General features: G+C 44.2%; 1 protein-coding gene and 1 long non-coding RNA gene across 7 annotated transcripts in view; both read left to right on the top strand.

Annotated features, from left to right (window-relative positions):
- The window catches only part of Adgrf4 (adhesion G protein-coupled receptor F4), a 30,621-nt gene extending 27,159 nt beyond the window's left edge, over positions 1-3,462 (top strand). For 2 of the 6 annotated variants that reach the window (XM_037199661.1, XM_037199658.1), the window contains exon 10: positions 2,195-2,601. The gene's annotated coding sequence lies outside the window, so the exon portion shown is untranslated. Of the gene's footprint in view, positions 1-2,194; positions 2,602-2,789 lie in introns of those variants that run through there. The other 4 variants (XM_037199662.1, XM_028887254.2, XM_037199660.1 and 1 more) reach the window with 4 other exon arrangements.
- A 4,739-nt stretch (positions 3,463-8,201) lies between these two features.
- Positions 8,202-17,130, top strand: LOC119086755. Its single transcript, XR_005090108.1, has 2 exons — positions 8,202-8,420; positions 16,243-17,130. It is a non-coding gene; the product is annotated as an uncharacterized LOC119086755 (long non-coding RNA).
- The last annotated feature ends 1,438 nt before the right edge of the window (positions 17,131-18,568 follow it).

The following is an 18,568-nucleotide window of genomic DNA, read 5'->3' as shown; positions in this document are numbered from 1 at the left end:
ACAGCAAAAGAAGGACTATGCTGTCATGTGATCTGGTCTAGTTTAACTGTTGCTGTGATAAAATACATCAATAAGAACACAACTTAGGGGAGAAGTAATTTATTGGTTTACAGATTTAGGTTATGGTTCATTATTTTGAGGAAGCCAAGGCAGGAATTTTAAGACTCAGATCCACAGTTAGGAGCAGAGAGACCAAAGCACATGGATGCTTGCTTGCTTGCTCTCAGCTAGCTTTCTGCCCTCTTACCCTGTTCAGGATCATGTGCCTACAGAACAGTGCAGTTCATAATCAACTGAGTATTTGTACATCAATCAACAATCAAGACAATGCCTTATAAATCTGCCCACAGGCTAATCTGATCTAGATAATACCTCATTAAGACTCTCTTTTCAGGTGATTGGTTGTGTCAAGACTTGACACACCTAGTTAAAACTAACCAGCATTGTCTTATGTTTTTCTATTGCTGTGAAGAGACTCCATGACTACGGCAACTCTTATAAAGGAAAACATTTAATTGGGGCTGGCTTGCAGTTCAGAGATTTAGTCCATTATCATCATGGCAGGAAGCATAGCCATGTGCAGGCAGACATGGTGCTGGAGAAGGAGCTGAGAGTTCTATCATCTGGATCTGCAGACAGTAGGAAGTGACTACCACTCTGGGCATGGCTTAAGCATCTGAGATCTCAAAGCCTACCCCCACGGTGACATATTTCCTACAACAAGGCCACACCTACTCCAACACAGCCACACCTCCTAATAGTGCCACTCCCTATGGGCCTGTGGGGGCCATTTTTACTCAAATAACCACAAGCATAGAGTCCTTAAGTGATCACATTCACATTTGGATTTAATATTCAAGTGTTTAAAAGGTTTACTTTTATTGGCTCTGGCCATAAAATCCCTAGGCTGTGGGATTCATCCACAGTAGAACAGTTTGTGACTTGTCCCTAATTCAGATGAACTACTAAAAAGAGAGCTGGTGAAAAGGGAGCATTAATTGGGGAGATCAGCAGAAGTAGGAGAGAAGTGTCAGGTGTTGTTGTGCAGGCCTTTAGTCCTAGCGCTCAGGAGGCAAGAGCAGTCAGATCTCTGTGAGTTCAAGGCCAGCCTGGTCTACAGAGTGAGTTCTAGGCCAGTTAACACTACATAGCAAGTCTGTGTCTCAAACAAACAAACAAAACAAAAACCAGACAAACAAAACCAGAAACGCTAAAATCCAATTAAAAAATAAAACAGCAAACAAAAGAAGATATTGGAGAGGGGCAAACAACAGTGAATGGGGAGGGTTGAACATGAGAAAAATATATTATATGCACGTACAAAATGGTGTAATGAACCCTATTATATTTAATTAACATCTCCTAATAGAAAACCAGAGCTGGCCTTTCCAGCAAGGCCTCAGTTGCCAGTGACACTCTTAGATTATGTCTGAGGGAGGAGGGAGGCCTGCCTTCTAGGGATAATTTATCCATCCATTCTGGAGAGGAGGGCCATTGATGAGGTCCTCTCTCCTGTTGGTTGAGCACACTTGGTTAGTTGTGGGAAAGTGACAGATTGTGAGACAAGTGACGCACTATACTAGAGTTCAGGAAGGCTTAGATCTGAGCTGGAGGAAGGCTGGGAAGTTGGGCATGTACCTGTCAGCAAAGCCCACTCCATATTGTTATTTGATTTTCTATTCTATTTTTGAACTTAGGTAGATGGTGAACTGAGTTTTGCATCTTTTTGGCTCTGTATGCTCTGCAGGTGCCTCTGTCCCTATTGAATTTTCTCAGTAATTGGGCCTGTGAATTTACACCTACATATACATGGTATTAAGAGGGCTCCGGAACAGCAGTTGGCACTGTGGCAGAAAAAGTTGGGGATCAAATAAGCATTAGTATAGAGATATGAAAGTCACAGTAGGTGACATTTTTAAGTCCAGAATGGAGATCTGGTGGCACAGGGGAGGTGGGTATCTTCCAACAGAGGGGGGTTCCAACACTGAAACACTCTGAGTGATATTTGGTACATGCAAGGCGGGCGTGCAGACGAGTCATGGTGAAAGCAAGCCGGAAGGCAGTATTGCCGCTCTTAAACCATAGGCTAGGTCACAGAAAACAGTAAGTCGAGCTCCAGCTGTCAGTGATTAGGACGGGTTTGGGGATGAGATAGCAGCTCCTACATCATGGACGCTCCTTTCATCCCACCCAGTCATCTCAGGTCAAGACTGCGACAGCTCTGTCCTGAGGCCCACAGTGAGGAAGGACTGCAGAGATCTGAAACTAGGGTACTTGGTTTCAGTCGTGATTCTGAATGGCAGATCCTATCAAGGACCACGCAGAGGTGCACCTCATTCCTGTGGAGGCCACAGCTGCACAACGCCCTCTGCTGTTCACACCTGAAGCAGGCCTACAGCGCCCTCTGCTGTTCACACCTGAAGCAGGCCTACAGCGCCCTCTGCTGTTCACACCTGAAGCAGGCCTTCTGACACAGTGGTCATTTGCCCTCAGTGAGATTTCCCCTAAAGCAGTGGTTCTCAACCTTCCTAATACTGCGACCCTTTAATACACTTCCACATGTCGTGGTGCCTCCCCCCCCATAAAATTATTTTGTTGCTACTTTGTTACTGTAATTTTGCTTCTGTTATGAACTGTAATGTAAATATCTGGTATGTGACCCCCAAAGGGGTAGTGACCCACAGGTTGAGAACCTCTGTCCTAGACTATTGCTTGGTTCAAATTAAGCTGTCAAGACACGCCAGCTATCATTCTTTGTACTAACAAAGTGTTCTGACCTCGTCGTCCAGATTGCTTATTCCTCAGAGATGTCTTGCTTGCAGGGATGGAGAAGGGCTCCACGAGAAGGAACGAAGAGTTGGAACGAAGCGACATCCTCTTCCAGCCGGGAGCACTGCCTCAGTTGGAAGTCTAGCTGAGGCTCACAGTGGGCTTTTCAAAAGACTGAGCCGCTAGCTCTGATCTAACAAAGACCGGGTTTTTGTTCACCTTGTCAAGATTCACAATCCATCTGCAAGGCATTGTACGGTCTCCTTGCGAGCCCCTGGCTGGCGGGCAGGCTGTGGAGTTGTCTGCTTTCACTCCCCAGGATGCTCTGTGGCTCTGGACCCAGACACCCTCCCACTGAGGAGATCCTTGGTGTCTGGAGGACTCAGGTCAGATTCAGTGACGGTGGTAGGGTTGGAGGTCAAATGTGAAGGGTACTGTATCTACTTTGCCGTCTGTCCATGATAGGTTTCCCTCAAATAGGAAAGGAACATCGGGTGGGTGTTCTATGTGCTTATTATTTTAATCCTTGAGTAAAACAACCTGGCTTGTAGGATCTTAGTTTTTTCATTTGTGAGACAGACACATTGCTGTTACAGGCCTTACTATTTATATGTGTATATGTTTCTGATTGTTTCTTTTTAAACAACTGTAAATAAAGAAAATTTTGGGTGTTATTTTAGAAATAAAAATGAGATACACTTACTTTCCCTAACTTGCTCATGTCTGTTGTCTGTCACTCAAGATGGGCTTTTCTGATGCTAGCCCAAAGTTCTTGGATATCAGAAGTGTTATCATCTCAGTTCATGGGCTAAGTCTGAGAAGGCTGACCTGTCATGTGCCCTTGAAGTGCAAACCTGCAAAGGTTTGGTAGATGGCATCCCCCTGGACTGGCCTCCAGACTCGTGTCATCATTAGGATTAGAGATGGCCCTATGTGTCGACCATTTGGCAGACATATTTTGCACAGAACAAAATATTTAGTAACTACAAATGAGGGTGAAGTGAAACCACTGAACTGGACCTCTCCTTGGTTAGAAAGAAAGGTTACTGAGGTTCTAACTGCCGCGGCTGTCTCTTGGGGGGTCAGAGGGAGGAGGAAAATGGTGGAAAGGCAAGCAGATTTTATACGACAGTCAGCAGGGTCCCTGAACTGATGCAGGCTTTTGGGATTGACCAGGAGCTAGAGGCCCTTGCCCAGGGAAGTTACAGATTAAGGGAGATTCCTGGTGGTTTAAAGGGGTTCAGGACGCTGTCCCCAGCACTGCCATTTTGGGAGCTTTTTTGGATCCAGAGGTAACTTTCTCTGCAGGACCACAGCCAAATCTTTTAGTTTGGGTTTAGAAACAAAATTGGTTTCAAAACCAAAGGGTATTATAAAATTATAGACCATTCCTTTCTGGTGTCATTGAAACATCCTTTAACGAGGGCTGGAGAAATAGCTTAATGGGTAAGGACGCTCGTCACCAAGACTGACCACCCGAGTTTGATTCCCAGAACCCACGTGGGGGAAGGAGAGAAGCAGCCCCAGCAAGCTGTTCTCTGACCTCCACATGCGTGCACACACACACAGACACACAGACACACACACACACACACACACACACACACACACACACACACACCCTAAATTAAAAAATAAAAAGCACTTTTAAAAGGTCTTTGGTGAGATATGAATTTAACGTCTATGTTTGTAAGGTTCCCTGTATGTCAATTTATTGATTGACATTTCCGCCCTGAGTCCTGCTGCCATGGGAACAACTTTTCTTTCAACATAGAAATCAAGATAGTCATGTGATTTCCCACCAAATTTATTAGGATGACCTTAGTCTGGCAAACTTCTTTGGTGCGTAAATTCCACAGTAAAGGTGGCCCTTTCTTTTGGAATAGATCTGGAGTTTGCTCTGGGGAGGGGCTGCTGAAGGTCGCCATCATTGTGAAGGAAGGTCACCGACATCGACAGGAAGCTGTCATGTCAGGAATGAGTGGGGTGGCTTAGAGCGGGTGCTGGACTGAGGGAGCTCCTTGTATGTGTCTCTGCGTGTGTGTGTATGTATGTTTACACACTTCTGCACATGCATGTGCTCATATGTATGTGCATGCCTATGTGTATGTATGTGTATTTGTATGTATGATAAACACATGTATGTACATTTGTGTGTCTTTGTGTATGCATATATACAAATATGTGTACACATGTATGTGTGTGCACCTGTGTGTGCATGTGTATGTGTATGTATATATGTGTGTATCTTATATATATATATATATATATATATATATATGCATGTGTGTATGTCTATCTATGTGTAGGTATATGTATGTGTATGCAAATGCATATGTATGCATGTATTACATATGTACAAATGTGTATGTGTCTATGACTATGCAAATGTGTGCATAGGTATGTATATATATGTATATAGGTATGCCTGTGCTTGCACATGTGTATTTGTATGTATGTATGTGTATATGTGCACATATGTGCGTGGTATGTGTGGTGCATGCATGTAAATGTGTATGCATGATTTATATGCATGTACTTTGTGTTTTCCTCCATGGATTGGTTTATGCATGTGCAGTTTTCTCTGTTCATCTGATATCACATATGAACAACAAAGAAAAATCATGTTCTATTCAAATTAATCAGTAATATCCACCCAGCTACACCAAACTCTAGTATTTGAGAGCCTTTTAGCTGAACTGACCCTGTACTGTGCAGGCACCACAGACAACAGCCATTCACTGAATGCCACTGGGAAAACCTTAGGAACTTTTTTTTTAAAGATTTATTTATTTGTTATGTATACAGTATTCTGCCTGCATGTGTCCCTGCAGGCCAGAAGAGGGCGCCAGATCTCATTACAGATGGTTGTGAACCACCATGTGGGTGCTGGGAATTGAACTCAGGACCTTTGGAAGAGCAGCCAGTGCTCTTAACTGCTGAGCCATCTCTCCAGCCCCTTAGGAACTTCTCAAGCCCCTCTCTTCCCAGAGATTCTAAGTCAGCCGGTCTCTTATCAGAGGAAACAAAAAACCTTGATAGAATAAAGAAAGAGAAATAAATTGTTGCTTAGTAATTTTAACTCAAATAAATATTTATTGATTTCTTGGTATATGCTCCTATTTTGAATGGAACAAGTGAAGGGGGTTAAAAACCCCACAATCTGTCTTGCTAATCTCTGTTTTGTGACCAAGTGTAAAAACTAAGGAAAACTCAAAATGCTATGACGGGAAAACTGGGCCCACACTGAGTTCTTACACAAACACCTCCTGCAATGAGTGCGTTGTGTATCAGAGCACACCCTAAGAAACGGATGTGGAGGGAAGTCCCGAGGCACAACGGTTCAGAAACGGGGCAACTGCGGGTCTAACGGCTGGAAAGGATGTGAACAGATGTGGGAGGAGTTTGTTTTATGCAGGGAGGAGCATCCAATCTCTTCAGAAAGGGAAATGAGGATCAATCGTACCTCGGTGGGTGACCAAGAACAGAGAAGCCTGACCCGTGTTTGCCGGAGAGAATGTGTCAGACTGGAAAACCAAGGTTTCTTGGGGATTTCGGGGTTCTGTTAATATCTAGACAGAGATTGGTAGCCTTGGAGGCATCCAGGATCGACCCCCCTCTCCAGATCAGCTTTGGATCCCATCTCCTGTTTCCCTCCTAACCCTGGAACAGAAAGCATTCTAACTGCCCTTCCTTAGGCTTCCTGGTCAAAAGAAAAGACCCTGTTTCTGGTCCTGGGTGGAGATAGATTTTTGATCTGCTCCAAAACTGGGCCTGTCAGTCACCTGGTGAGGAGACTGCTCCTGAAGACAGCTTACTCACCCAAGGACATTCTAAAGAGATGGAAAAATAATTATCCATTAATGAGATGATAATGTACGCCTCCTTCCAGAAGTCCATATTCCATGAAGCCACTTACAGAGCCTCTGGCACTCAGCTGGCTCACTTTTCTTTCAAACTCAGGAAAGCGTTAGCTTTTCTTCTTCGTCTTATCTTCCTCATTTTCTTTCTGGTCCCGGTCAAGGGTCTAAGTCAGTTTCCCCGACTCTCACTTTCTCTAAAGCCCCAGCCCCTTCCCTCTAAGCTGCTTGCTGACCTCCTTTGCTGAACACGGATGCTATCCCACACCCTGACCCCCAAAGCTTTCTCTCTTCTTCATCTCCACACCCTTCCCCTCAGTCTGGGTGTGCAAACCGAGGACATGGCCATTCCAAGGCCTGGTTTGAGGGGAAGGTTTTTTTTTTTCCCTCACTTTTTTTAAAATTTTATTTTACAATACCATTCAGTTCTACATATCAGCCACGGGTTACCCTATTCTCCCCCCTCCCACCCCCTCCCCTTACCCCCAGCTCACCCCCCATTCCCACCTCCTCCAGGGCAAATCCTCCCCCGAGGACTGCGATCAACCTGGTAGACTCAGTCCAGGCAGGTCCAGTCCGAGGGGAAGGTTTTTATTGAGAGATGAGGGAGTACAGCCAGGGGCATCTGGAAGAGTCCAGGGCAGGGAGAGAAATTAGTACCCTGAACATGGCCAGCAGATGGGACCCGACTGTGGGGGAGGGGTGGCCTAACAAGAGAGGAGGGTCAGGAGAGAGGGGCAAGAGAGAGAAGGGGGCCAGCCGGGCGGTGGTGGCGCACGCCTTTAATCCCAGCACTTGGGAGTCAGAGCCAGGCGGATCTCTGTGAGTTCGAGGCCAGCCTGGGCTACCAAGTGAGTTCCAGGAAAGGCGCAAAGCTACACAGAGAAACCCTGTCTCGAAAAACAAACAAACAAACAAAAAAAAAAAAAAAAAAAAAAAAAAAAGAGAAGGGGGCCAATAGAGAGCATGGCCAAAATGGCAGGGTGATAGAGCATGAGAAGCTGGGGGAAGGGAAGCCCACGAGATGAAGAGTTTAGGGTAGGAGGCCTGGTGAGAAGAGCTGAGAGGAGCCACAGGTACTGAGAGGGCCTGGAGGCCTGCAGACACTTTGGTGTGCTAACAGGTACCACGGTTAGCCATTTGTCCTGAGTTTCTTTTGGATCCGACACTGGGAATCTCGGATTTCCTACCCTTCTGCTTTTTACTCTAATGAAATTGTCCTCAAGCTTCCTTCTAAGCCATTTTCTAAATTCTTTTATTAAGGAGTCCAAGAAAACGTGAAAGGGAACCCCAAATTTTCCTGGTAACATTTGGTCTTGGTCATAGGATAGATAGTAAAGAGTTCAGGACTAATTTCTGTTTTCGAGAAAAAGGGTTGATTATATGTCACTGTGATGGCTGTTCGCTGTTCTTGGTTGTCAACTTGACTACATCTGGAATCGACTAAAACACAACCAGCTGGGCACACCCGTGAGGGTCTTTTTCTTAATTAAGTAATTTGAAGTGGGGAAGACACACTTTTAATCTGGAATTTTTTTTTTTTTTTTTTTTTTTTTTTTGAGGTGGAAAGATTCACCTTTAGTCTGGGCCATAACTTGCTGACAGCCTGTCTAACGGACATGGAAGAAGGAAGCTTGCTCTCTTTGCTGCTTGCTCTGGCTCTCACTGGCAAGTCCATTCATTCACTGGCATTAGAGCCTACTTCTTCAGGATCCTGGCATAAACTGAGGGCTAGCTGAGACATCCATCCTCATGGGCTGAACAACTACTGGATTCTTGGATCTTCATTCTGTAAGTTCTGTTCCTCTAGAGAACCCTGACTAGTATATAACCAAGCAGAAAAAAGTGGAGGGGCCAACAGGGTGGACTAAAGGGGACATTCGTCAGGAGTGTGCTGCACAGACTTTTGAATAAATATCCTGCTCTGACTCTAGCATCTATGCATGAGCTTCAGACAGAAATATCTCATCCCTGATCAACCCAGTGTGAAGATCAACTTTCCAGCCAGGAGTTTCTCCCTCCTGGCAATTGTTATCTTTGTGTGTAAGTCAGTGGTGGAGTGCATGTGGTTCCATTTCACTCTTTAAAACCAAATCCATTTTAACCAACCCATTGTGGCTGGAGAGTGTGCCATCATCTCCCATCTCTACATTTAATTTTTTTCTTTAAGAGGTGTGGTTGAAAGTTTGAATTACAAGTACAGATATAGGAGACAGCTTTTATTCAATGTTTGGTTTTCCACCCAGCTCTTCAAGAGATAGCACAGTGATCTGCCCAGGCAGTGGGGAGCTGGTTTGCATAGACCGAGAAGACTGAACCAAATGGATAGCTCCCCTGAAAGATACAATCAGGGTGTGGTACTCACACCCTGCTCACATCCTACAGCCTCCTTGGGGAAGGACCTGTTGGGATTTCATGCTCTCTGGGCTGGATAGGATGAGTTGCCAAAGAGCAGATTGTAGCTGATAAGCAAACAAAGAATACTGAAACTCATTCATCAGGAGATGATCAGGTGTGTACAGAATGGTATCACCCTACTCTACATATGAAAGTATCTTAAGACAGTGTCATAAATGGGGTGTGAAAAGCAAGGAGTGAACTGAACCCCTAAGCTTCCGGGGCTAGGGATTTGGGGGAGGGTAGATGTCAATTAAACAACACGAGCCAATGGAGAAGAAGCAAGGATCGAAGACATAGATGTGCGTGTCAAGTCTCTAATGGGTGACTTGGGCAAGCTAATGGGTCTACTTGTGTCTACTATTTTATCCCTCTATAAAATGAATAGTGTGGAAAGTGAAGAAGGTGATGGCTATGAAAATGCCTGCTCATGTGTATGACAGGTGCTAGAAGCTTCAGCAGGGTGATCTTTCCCCATCCTTGTTTGAGTGCGGAGGAGGGTAGAGGACACTGCTTTTCCTTTAGGCCTGTTGGCTTTGCATAGTGAGTGAGATGGTAGTTGGGGCACTCTCCTTCTTCTCCTTCTCCTTCTTCTCCTTCTCCTTCTTCTTCTTTTTCTTCCTTTCTCTCTCTCCCTCTCCCCCCTCTCCCTCCCTCCCTCTCCCCCCTCTCCCTCCCTCCCTCCCTCCCTCCCTCCCTCCCTCCCTCTTCCCTTCCTCCCTCCTTTTCATTGCTGTGGATTGAGCCCTAGGTCATGCACATGCTGTGATGGATTGTATTCACACCCCAAGTTCTGGTATGGGAACTAGAGAAAGGAAATTGGTGATTTCTATGGAAGAAATTTTATTAGGCCCAACAGCAAGAGATAACCAGGGATGGGGTTTGGTTTTCTAAATAGTCTTCTGGTATTCTGGCCTGGTCACAGGGTTTGAGAGAGGATGGTGGTCCCAGGCACAGGATCTGTCTTAACAAGGCAAACAAGAGCAGTCTGGACCCCAGCATACGCCAGTGAATCCACCGTGGAGCAGCAAACAGTGGGGGTAAATTCCGCTCTCTAGTGGGTGGCTTTTTTTTCCTTCTCACTGCTATGACCACACACCTGACAAGAGCAAGTTAAGGAAGGGAGGGTTTGCTCTGGGTCAGAGTTCAAAGGTACAGATGGTCTTGGGGGTGGAGGAGTCCTTAGGGCAGGAGCAGGAAGCTAACTGGTCACATTTCACCTGCAGTCAGGAAGCCGAGAGAGATGAAGCCTGGTGTTCCGCTTTCTATTATTAATGTCTTAAAAGTCACATTTACATGAGAGCGGTTCAGCCTGGGCATAAAATAAAGAAAAAAATTTAAAAAAAAAAGAAAAATCACATTTACTTTGTGTGTGTGTGTGTGTGTGTGTGTGTGTGTGTGTGTGTGTGTGTGTGTGTGTGTGTTGGAAGAGAACATTTCAGGGGCCAGTTTTCTCCTTCCTCCATGTGGATCCCTGAGACGTAAATCAAGTTCTCAGTCTTAGCAACAAGGCCCCTTACTGATGAGACACCTGACAGGTCCTGAAAGAATGTTTTTATGCCAATGCCACTTTAGATTATTTTCTTCATGTTTTTAAAAATGTCAGAAATATGGCAGATTTTTGTTCCCACTAGTTGCGGTTTCAAAGTCCATCAGAAAGGCTAGTGCAGTAGATACAGACAGACAAACTGCAACACCACACTGTGTAGTGGCTGAGAATGCAGTGATGTTGCAGAGCCTTTCCTTGATCAAGGACCAAGGAGCACCTTCTCCCAGGTCTGGGGAGTGAAGGCGGTGGAGGCTGGTGGCTCATCACTTTGCTTTGTCCTCCCAGGGCCCAAGGAAGCTTCTTCTTTCCAGAAGCAGCTGATCACCTGGCAGAAAAAGAAAAGGCTTGCTCAGTCTTTTCCGAAGGACCACATGGCTACAGAGCCTCCCATGAGATCAGTGGACGGTACTGTTCTGATGATGCACAGCTCAACCCTCCTGTCCCCTCATCCCCCCCCGACTGTGCTTCACTTCCCCAAAACCCTCCTGAAAAACAACTGGTTTGCTCATTTGCTTGATGTTTAGTTGTGTGGGTTATCTATCTATCTATCTATCTATCTATCTATCTATCTATCTATCTATCTATCTATCTATCTACCTACCTATCTACCTACCTACCTATCTACCTATCTATCTATTATCTATCTATCTATCTATCTATCTATCTATCTATCTATCTATCTATCTATCTATCTATCTATCTATTTGTCTATGCTACATACTTGTCCTCTGTGTGATGGTAACTGGTAAAGATGTTTGCCCATTCTTTAGCCTGACTCTTCCCTCACTTGATGGTGTCCTTTGCTGACAGATTTTTTTTTTTTTGGTTTCATGATGTCCCATTTATTGACTGTTGTTTTAATGCCCATGTCTGTTCAGAGAGTCCTTTCCTGTGCCAATGAGTTCAAGCATATTCCCTACCTTATCCTCTAGCAGATTCAGGGTATCCAGTTTTATGTTGAAGTCCCTGGTCATTTTGGAGTTGAGTTTTGTGCAAGGTGAGAACTAAGGATTGCATTTCATTCTTCTGCGTGTAGCTATCCCATTTTTACCAGTGCTATTTGTTGAAAATACCTTTTGGTCTCTTTGTCAAAATAAATCAGGTGGCTATAGGAGTGTGGGCTTATATTTGGGTAATCAATTCTATTCCATTGATCAATGAATCTGTTTTCATGCCATTACCACACTGTTTCTATTATTATAGCTCCGTAGTATAACTTGAAATCTGGGGATGTTGATACTTCCAGGTTTTTTGTTCTTTTGTTTTGTTTAAGTGTTCAGGATGGGTTTGACCATCCTGGGTCATTTTTGTCTCCATATGAAATTTAGATTTTTTTTCAATTTCTGTGAAGAATTACAATTCAATTTTGATGGGGGATTGTATTGTCAAAGGATTAATAAAAGTATAATATTAAAAATTAATTCAAAATTTAAGAAGACTTCTAAGGATAGAGAAGAGTGAAGGAGGAGAAAGAAAGAGAAACAAATACACATGCATTTATTTAAACATAAATCTATGGGATAATGAAAATAGAAAGTAGCTGTCTGGTTAGGACAGGCAGGCGCAGGCAAGGCATGTGGCAGTGGGTAGGAGGCATGTGAGCCTCTTAGTTCCTTTATGAGAGTTAGATCACCATAAATTAAGTAGGTTAGAACACAACAAATTTATTATGTTAAAAACCTAGAGGTTCTACCTGGGTCTCACTGGATGGATCAAGGGGTAGGCAGATCTGAGTGTGTGTTAAGAGGCTGTTGGGGAACTGGTTTCCCTCCTTACTCTGTCTTTTTTTTTTTTTTGGTTTTTTTCGAGACAGGGTTTCTCTGTGTAGCTTTGCGCCTTTCCTGGAACTCACTTGGTAGCCCAGGCTGGCCTCGAACTCACAGAGATCTGCCTGGCTCTGCCTCCCAAGTGCTGGGATTAAAGGCGTGCGCCACCACCGCCCGGCTAAAATATTTCCACTCTTTTTTTTTTTTTTCAGAGCTGAGGACTGAACCCAGGGCCTTGAGCTTGCTAGGCAAGTGCTCTACCACTGAGCTAAATCCCCAACCCCCCCCTTTTTTTTTAAAAAAAAATTATATTCATTTTACATACCAGCCACAGATTCTCCTGTCCTTCCTCCTCCCACCCCTCAGCCTTCCCCCCCACCCCACCCCCCCATTCCCACCTCCTCCAAGGCAAGGTCTCACATGGGGAGTCAGCAGAGCCTGGTACATTTAGTTGAGGCAGGTCCAAGCCCCTCCTCCCTGCACCGAGGCTGCACAAAGTGTCTCACCATAGGCACTAGGCTCTAAAAAGCTGGCTCATGCACTAGGGATGGGTCCCCCACCCCAGGCCACTGTCACTGGTCCACAATCTTCAAGACCCATAATGCACTGAGTCTGCCCTTCACTTATTCGGAATGACTTCTGTAGATAAAACTTCCATTGTCTCATTTTTCTGCCTCCTCTTTCCTTTTTCAGGATTCTTGTGATTACACAAGGCCAACCTAGAACAGGCAGAGCAATTGCTCCATATCAGAATCTTTAATTGCATCTGGTAAAATAACCTCCCCTTCCAGGAAAGAAACTTATTCACAGTTTCTGGGAATAAGACATGGACATTTTGTGGGAGGGAGCTGGAGGCTGATATTTCTCTGTCTCTTACAGAGTAGAATTGATATTATAATTTATTTCTTTTTTACTTAATTTTTTTACATTTATTTACTTAGTTTGTGTGTATGTGCATACACGTCTCAAGAGTCCTGTATGTGTCATGGAGCACATGTAGGGGTCAGAGGACAATTTGTCAGAGTCTTTTTTTTTCTTCCTCAACTGTGTGGGCCCAGGGGAAGGAACTCGGAGAGGCAGTCAGGATTGGCAGCAAGCACCTTTACCCATTAACCCATCTTACTGGCCCTGTTTCCCCCCTTTGACCCATATGAAATCAACAAATCAGAAAAAGGAAAACAAACACAAAGGCAATACATGCCAGATACACTTTGTGTGACTCTGGACATCCGGGCTTCAACACAACGTAGGATCAGTGCTATCATTTACAGGAGGCAATGTTCTGCTGTTTCATAACTCGTGTAAGATCATGAAGTCAGTTGGTCATAAAACTGATTCAAGTTATGGCCCATGGTCAGCTGTAAATGTTGTACAGATTTTTTTTCTTCTTTTTTGATTTGTTGTCCCTAATGACTAAGAGTAAAATGTTTGGTATTACCACATGGTTATCAAGTGTTCCTTTCAAGTTCTTCAAGCTCCTTGCAATTGGCAAAGACTAGTAAGAACCATGGACATTTAGTTGCTCCAGGCTGTGAGCTAACACTGCCAGGAAACAGGTGACTTCAGACTTTATCAGCTATGGAAACAAGTAGACAGCCAGAGTCACAGGTCGTGGTGGGTGGGTAGTAATGATGGGCAGTCTCTAGAAGTTCGCTACCAGTAGCTTCTGTTGTCTTTAAAAAAAAAAAAGAGAATAAAAACTCATTGGTTAAGACAGGATGGTGGGGTTGGGGGGCACTGGATTGGGGAAGAAATAACTAAGAGAAGATAACTAAGGTGAAGAGCTGTCTTTTGTTCTTCTTGGGGAAGGGGAGTGTTAGTTATTGGAAATCAAAAAGACTCATGTATCCCAGGCAAGTGCTCTACCATTGAGCTACATCTATCCCAGCTACCTTTTTATAATGAGATAGCCTCTCACTGGGCTGCCCAGGCTGGCCCTGACCTTGTGATCTTTTTTGCTTCAGTCTGTTTCTTGTTTTTCAAGATAAAGTTTCTCATTGTAGCCTTGGCTGTCCTGAACTCCCTCTGTAGCCCAGGCTGGCTTCAAACTCAGAGATTCTCCTGCCTTTGCCTCCCAAGTGCTGGGATTAAAGGCGTGTGTCACCGCCACCTGGCTTGTTTCAGCTAGGATTCCACGTTTCTTTTATCAGACGAGTTTTAGAGTGACATTTTGGAGGCCGTAGTACCTTGTGCCTACTGGGTAACCTAGGAGGGGCATCTTGATTTTGAGGCACATATTTATTTAGAGACTGAAGGTGAATGTGATGAATTGGATGTAATGGAGCTTTTGGTTTTTAAAGCAAGAGGGATCAGGACATACAAAGGATTTACTATGATGTGTTAGCTGGGGAGTATAAACATCAAGAATGACAGGATTAGAAAGGAGACCCAAGAGTTCATGAAGCTGTGTTCCTGGGTCATGGTCACTCATTTTTGGTTTAGAATAAACTGTCTTTACTACCTTTGAGGTGAGATGTGTGTTTTGGATCAGCAGCTTTGAGATTTGAATACGGGGAATGGAGTAGTCTTGTCAAGGGGAGGTGTGTTTATAGATTGATGATACAAGTCCTTTCTCACCATGCTGGCAGGGTGAGGCATAACTCCAAGTGTGTCTCTCCCTCCCAACCCATTTTTTCCTTCCTTCCTTCCTTCCTTCCTTCCTTCCTTCCTTCCTTCCTTCCTCCCTCCCTCCCTCCCTCCCTCCCTCCCTCCCTCCCTCCCTCCCTCCCTCCCTCCCTCTTTCTTTCTTTCTTTCTTTCTTTCTTTCTTTCTTTCTTTCTTTCTTTCTTTCTTTCTTTCTTTTTCAAGACAGGGTTTCTTTGTATAGTTTTGGTGCCTGTCCTGGATCTCGATCTGTAGACCAGGCTGGCCTCGAACTCACAGAGATTCACCTGGCTCTGCCTCCGAGGGTTGGGATTAAAGGCGTGCGCCACCACTGCCCGACCCCCATTTCTTTTACTGATGGCTTTTGAAGCTTTTTGTAGATGGAGATGTGGTGCCGACTGTGCTTCTCTTCATAACAGTGAACTCTGAAGCTGCTGTCTTGTTCCCAGAACATGGAAGTGCGAAGTTTAAATAGGAACTGTGTTACATTACCGTAGAGGGAAACTATTTGGGTGCCTTGAAAAATAAAAGGGGGACAAGCTTTTATATCGCTGTCATGAGAAATATCAAAGGCACCAAGCACAGCAGGCTTTGGAGTCCTCTCTCACCAATAGGTAGTCCTTGGGTTCCTACTACTTGCTGAACTCTAGGGTAGCCTGTACCCTTGGAGCAGACTCAGAAACCAGAGGCAAGTATTTAATATGCAAATGATGGTGCCCCAAGGGATAAAGGCTGTATGATGGAGAACGTTGAAATTTACCTTCCATTGATGTAGACTTTAACTCTCATAGCATTAGGAAGTGAGAACATATAGACTGATTTATTTCATTGTGTTATTTTCCTGTAGGCATTTTGAATTTTAAAATTTATTTTAAAATGAAGATTATGTATATACTACAAGCAGGCCCACTAATGTCCTACAGTGATAGATTTTTTTTTTAATGCATTAGTATTGGAAAAATATAGAGGGCTGAATGTTTGTGCTTTGTATTTCTGTTTTCGTTGGCAATTGCAAGAACCGAACACAGGATAGGTGAAGGGTTTAGATACAATGACTCCAGAGCCCTTTGGCCTAGTTTTTCTCCTGTGTGTAAGTCTTTCTCTGTCCCACAATTCCTTTTGATACCAATTATACTGTTGATTGACTGTCAATGGTATGGACCCATACGGGTAGGCCATCTAGCTTCATTTGTCCTATTTTAAGAACACATTATAAGTTGTCTCAGTTGGTGGTGTCTAACTCTTCAACTTCTCAGAGAGAAAATATTAACAGGAATCAACTCTGCTTATTTAACAGGTCAAGTTGGTCTCTGGTGTCCATGGGGACGCTTGAGGAGAAGCCGATTGCATTGAGATGTGTGGAAACAGGATCAATAATGCTCAGTAACTGAGGAAGATTACCAGAAGTCGACAAAGTCTATAAGAGGGGCCATGCAGATCCACACCCGGGACTGTCGACACTTGGCGGGTGATGGAGAAAGTCTAATTTTGGCCAAAGATGAATCACTGTGCGTGGCTGTCACACCTCCTTTCGCCCTGTTCCATTTTTGGATCAGGATAACTTGCCCAGCAGAGACTTGTCTAATTTAAATCCTGACTTACCTGAATCAAAATGAGTCAGAACTTGTAAACAAACCTGCCCCAAGGACAGGAGCTGCCTCGTTCTCCTCATAGACTCTCTTCTCAGAACTGAGTCCTGTATCTGGTATGTGTGTCAGGGAGAAGGTACATGCGATAGGACTGGATTTAGGTGGCCAGGGGAAGAAGAAACATCACGAAGTTAGAGCATTTTCCTAGCCAAGAGGATGCAGAAGAGGCCACTTAAGACTTATGTCAGTATTAATAGTCATGTACTGATTCTTTAAAAGGGGAGAGAACGGGGGTTCCAGAGACGGCTCAGCCCCCAGGAGCATTTGTTGCTATTGCAAAGGACCCAGGTTTGGCTCGAGAACCCAGATGGTGGCTGGCAACCAACTGTAACTCCAGTTCTAGAGGAGCCAAAGCTTTCTTTTGACCTCGGTGGGCCTTGCGCACATGTGGCGTATGTCCACACATGCAGGCAAAACACTTGTACATATAAAATACAGTAAATAATTAAAAAAAATAATTTTAAAAGCAGAGAGTTACTCAGTGGGTTAAAAGTGGACGAATAAATAAAAAATTCTAAGAGGACATGAACTTGAAAGGAACATGTGATGTGAAGTCTTGGGGGAGTAGGAGGAGAGGAAAGTAGGGGAGTAGATATGATACATTAAGATACATTATATACATGAATGGCATTTTCTAAGGCTAAATAATGAAATTAAAAAAGGGAGAGAATGGTTGAATTTCTAAACATTGGCCAATAGCAACAGAGGGTGTACATATGTGTGGTCCCTGACCAGATTCAGTAGGCCCCTCGTTCCAGTAAAGGTGGCTGAGAGGCTCTCTCAGATAAGATGAGCTGGCGTGGGAGAAAGAAATAAGCCCATCTTCCTGGAGGAGCCTCAGACCAACTGAGCTACCTGCAAAGGGCATGCTTCAACCCATTGAGCTGCCTACAGGTTGTGCAGTGTGTTTGAGGTTTTCAGCTTTCATGAGCTGTGATCAATGGTGGGATAAGGTTTGGTGATGCAGCTGTCTTTACAGTTCTGCTCCTGTAAGCAACCCCCAGTAAAACTCATTGGTTCACCAAGTTGGACTTTGGTGGTATCTGTACCTCAGTCTCTTCTTGATTTCCTGTCTTACATTAGTAGATGTTCATGTCTCCCCAGGTATAGTGTCTCACAACAGTGTCATAGTTAACTTTAGCTGTCAACTTGACAAACCAAGAGTCACTTTGGAAGAGGGAACATCAACTGAGGAACTGCCTAGATCAGATTGTCCGTGTGGTATTTTTCCTTTTTAATTGATTTAGGAGGGCCCAGCCTACTATGGTGATACCATCTCTAGGAAGGTGGATCTACAATGTGTAAGAAAGGTAGCTGGGCAAGCCAGAGGGAGCAAACCAGTATTCAGTTTTCCTCTGTAGGATAATTTCTTTTGGGCCACCAACCAGATCCCAAGTCAACACACGGAGACTTAATATTGGTTATAAATGGTCAGCTTTATCTAATGCTTGTCCGACTAGCTCTTTTAACTTAATTTAATCTGCTTCTCTTCATCTATGTTTTGCCTCAGGGACTTTTTACCTTTCTTTCATTCTGTATGTCCTACTCCATGTCCTGCTGGCTGGCAGCTGCCTGGCTAGCTGGCCCTGAGCATCTCCCTCCTCTCATTTTCTCTCTTTTTTTTTCTACTTATTCTCTCTGCCCACCAGTCCCACCTGTCCCTCTACTGTCTAGCTATTGGTTGTTCAGCTTTTTATTAGACCAATCAGATGCCTTATGCAAGCAAGGTGAAACAGCAACACATCTACATAATTAAACCTGCACAGCATAAACAAATGTAACACATCTTTACATAGTTAAACAAATGCAGCATAAACAAATGTAACACATCTCTGCCTACTGAAAGTAATATTCCACAACATTCCTTCATGGACTCTGCTTCAGTTTATGCCTCCAGATTCTTACTTGAGTTCCTTCCTTGATTTCCCTTGATGATGCACTATAAAGTGTAAGCTGAAACAAATCCCTTCCTCA

Source organism: Peromyscus leucopus, chromosome 16_21 (genome assembly GCF_004664715.2).
Source record: "Peromyscus leucopus breed LL Stock chromosome 16_21, UCI_PerLeu_2.1, whole genome shotgun sequence".
Taxonomy (NCBI): Eukaryota; Metazoa; Chordata; class Mammalia; order Rodentia; family Cricetidae; genus Peromyscus; species Peromyscus leucopus.
Note: the sequence above shows the minus strand (reverse complement) of the source record. Positions and strands in the feature narration are given on the sequence as shown.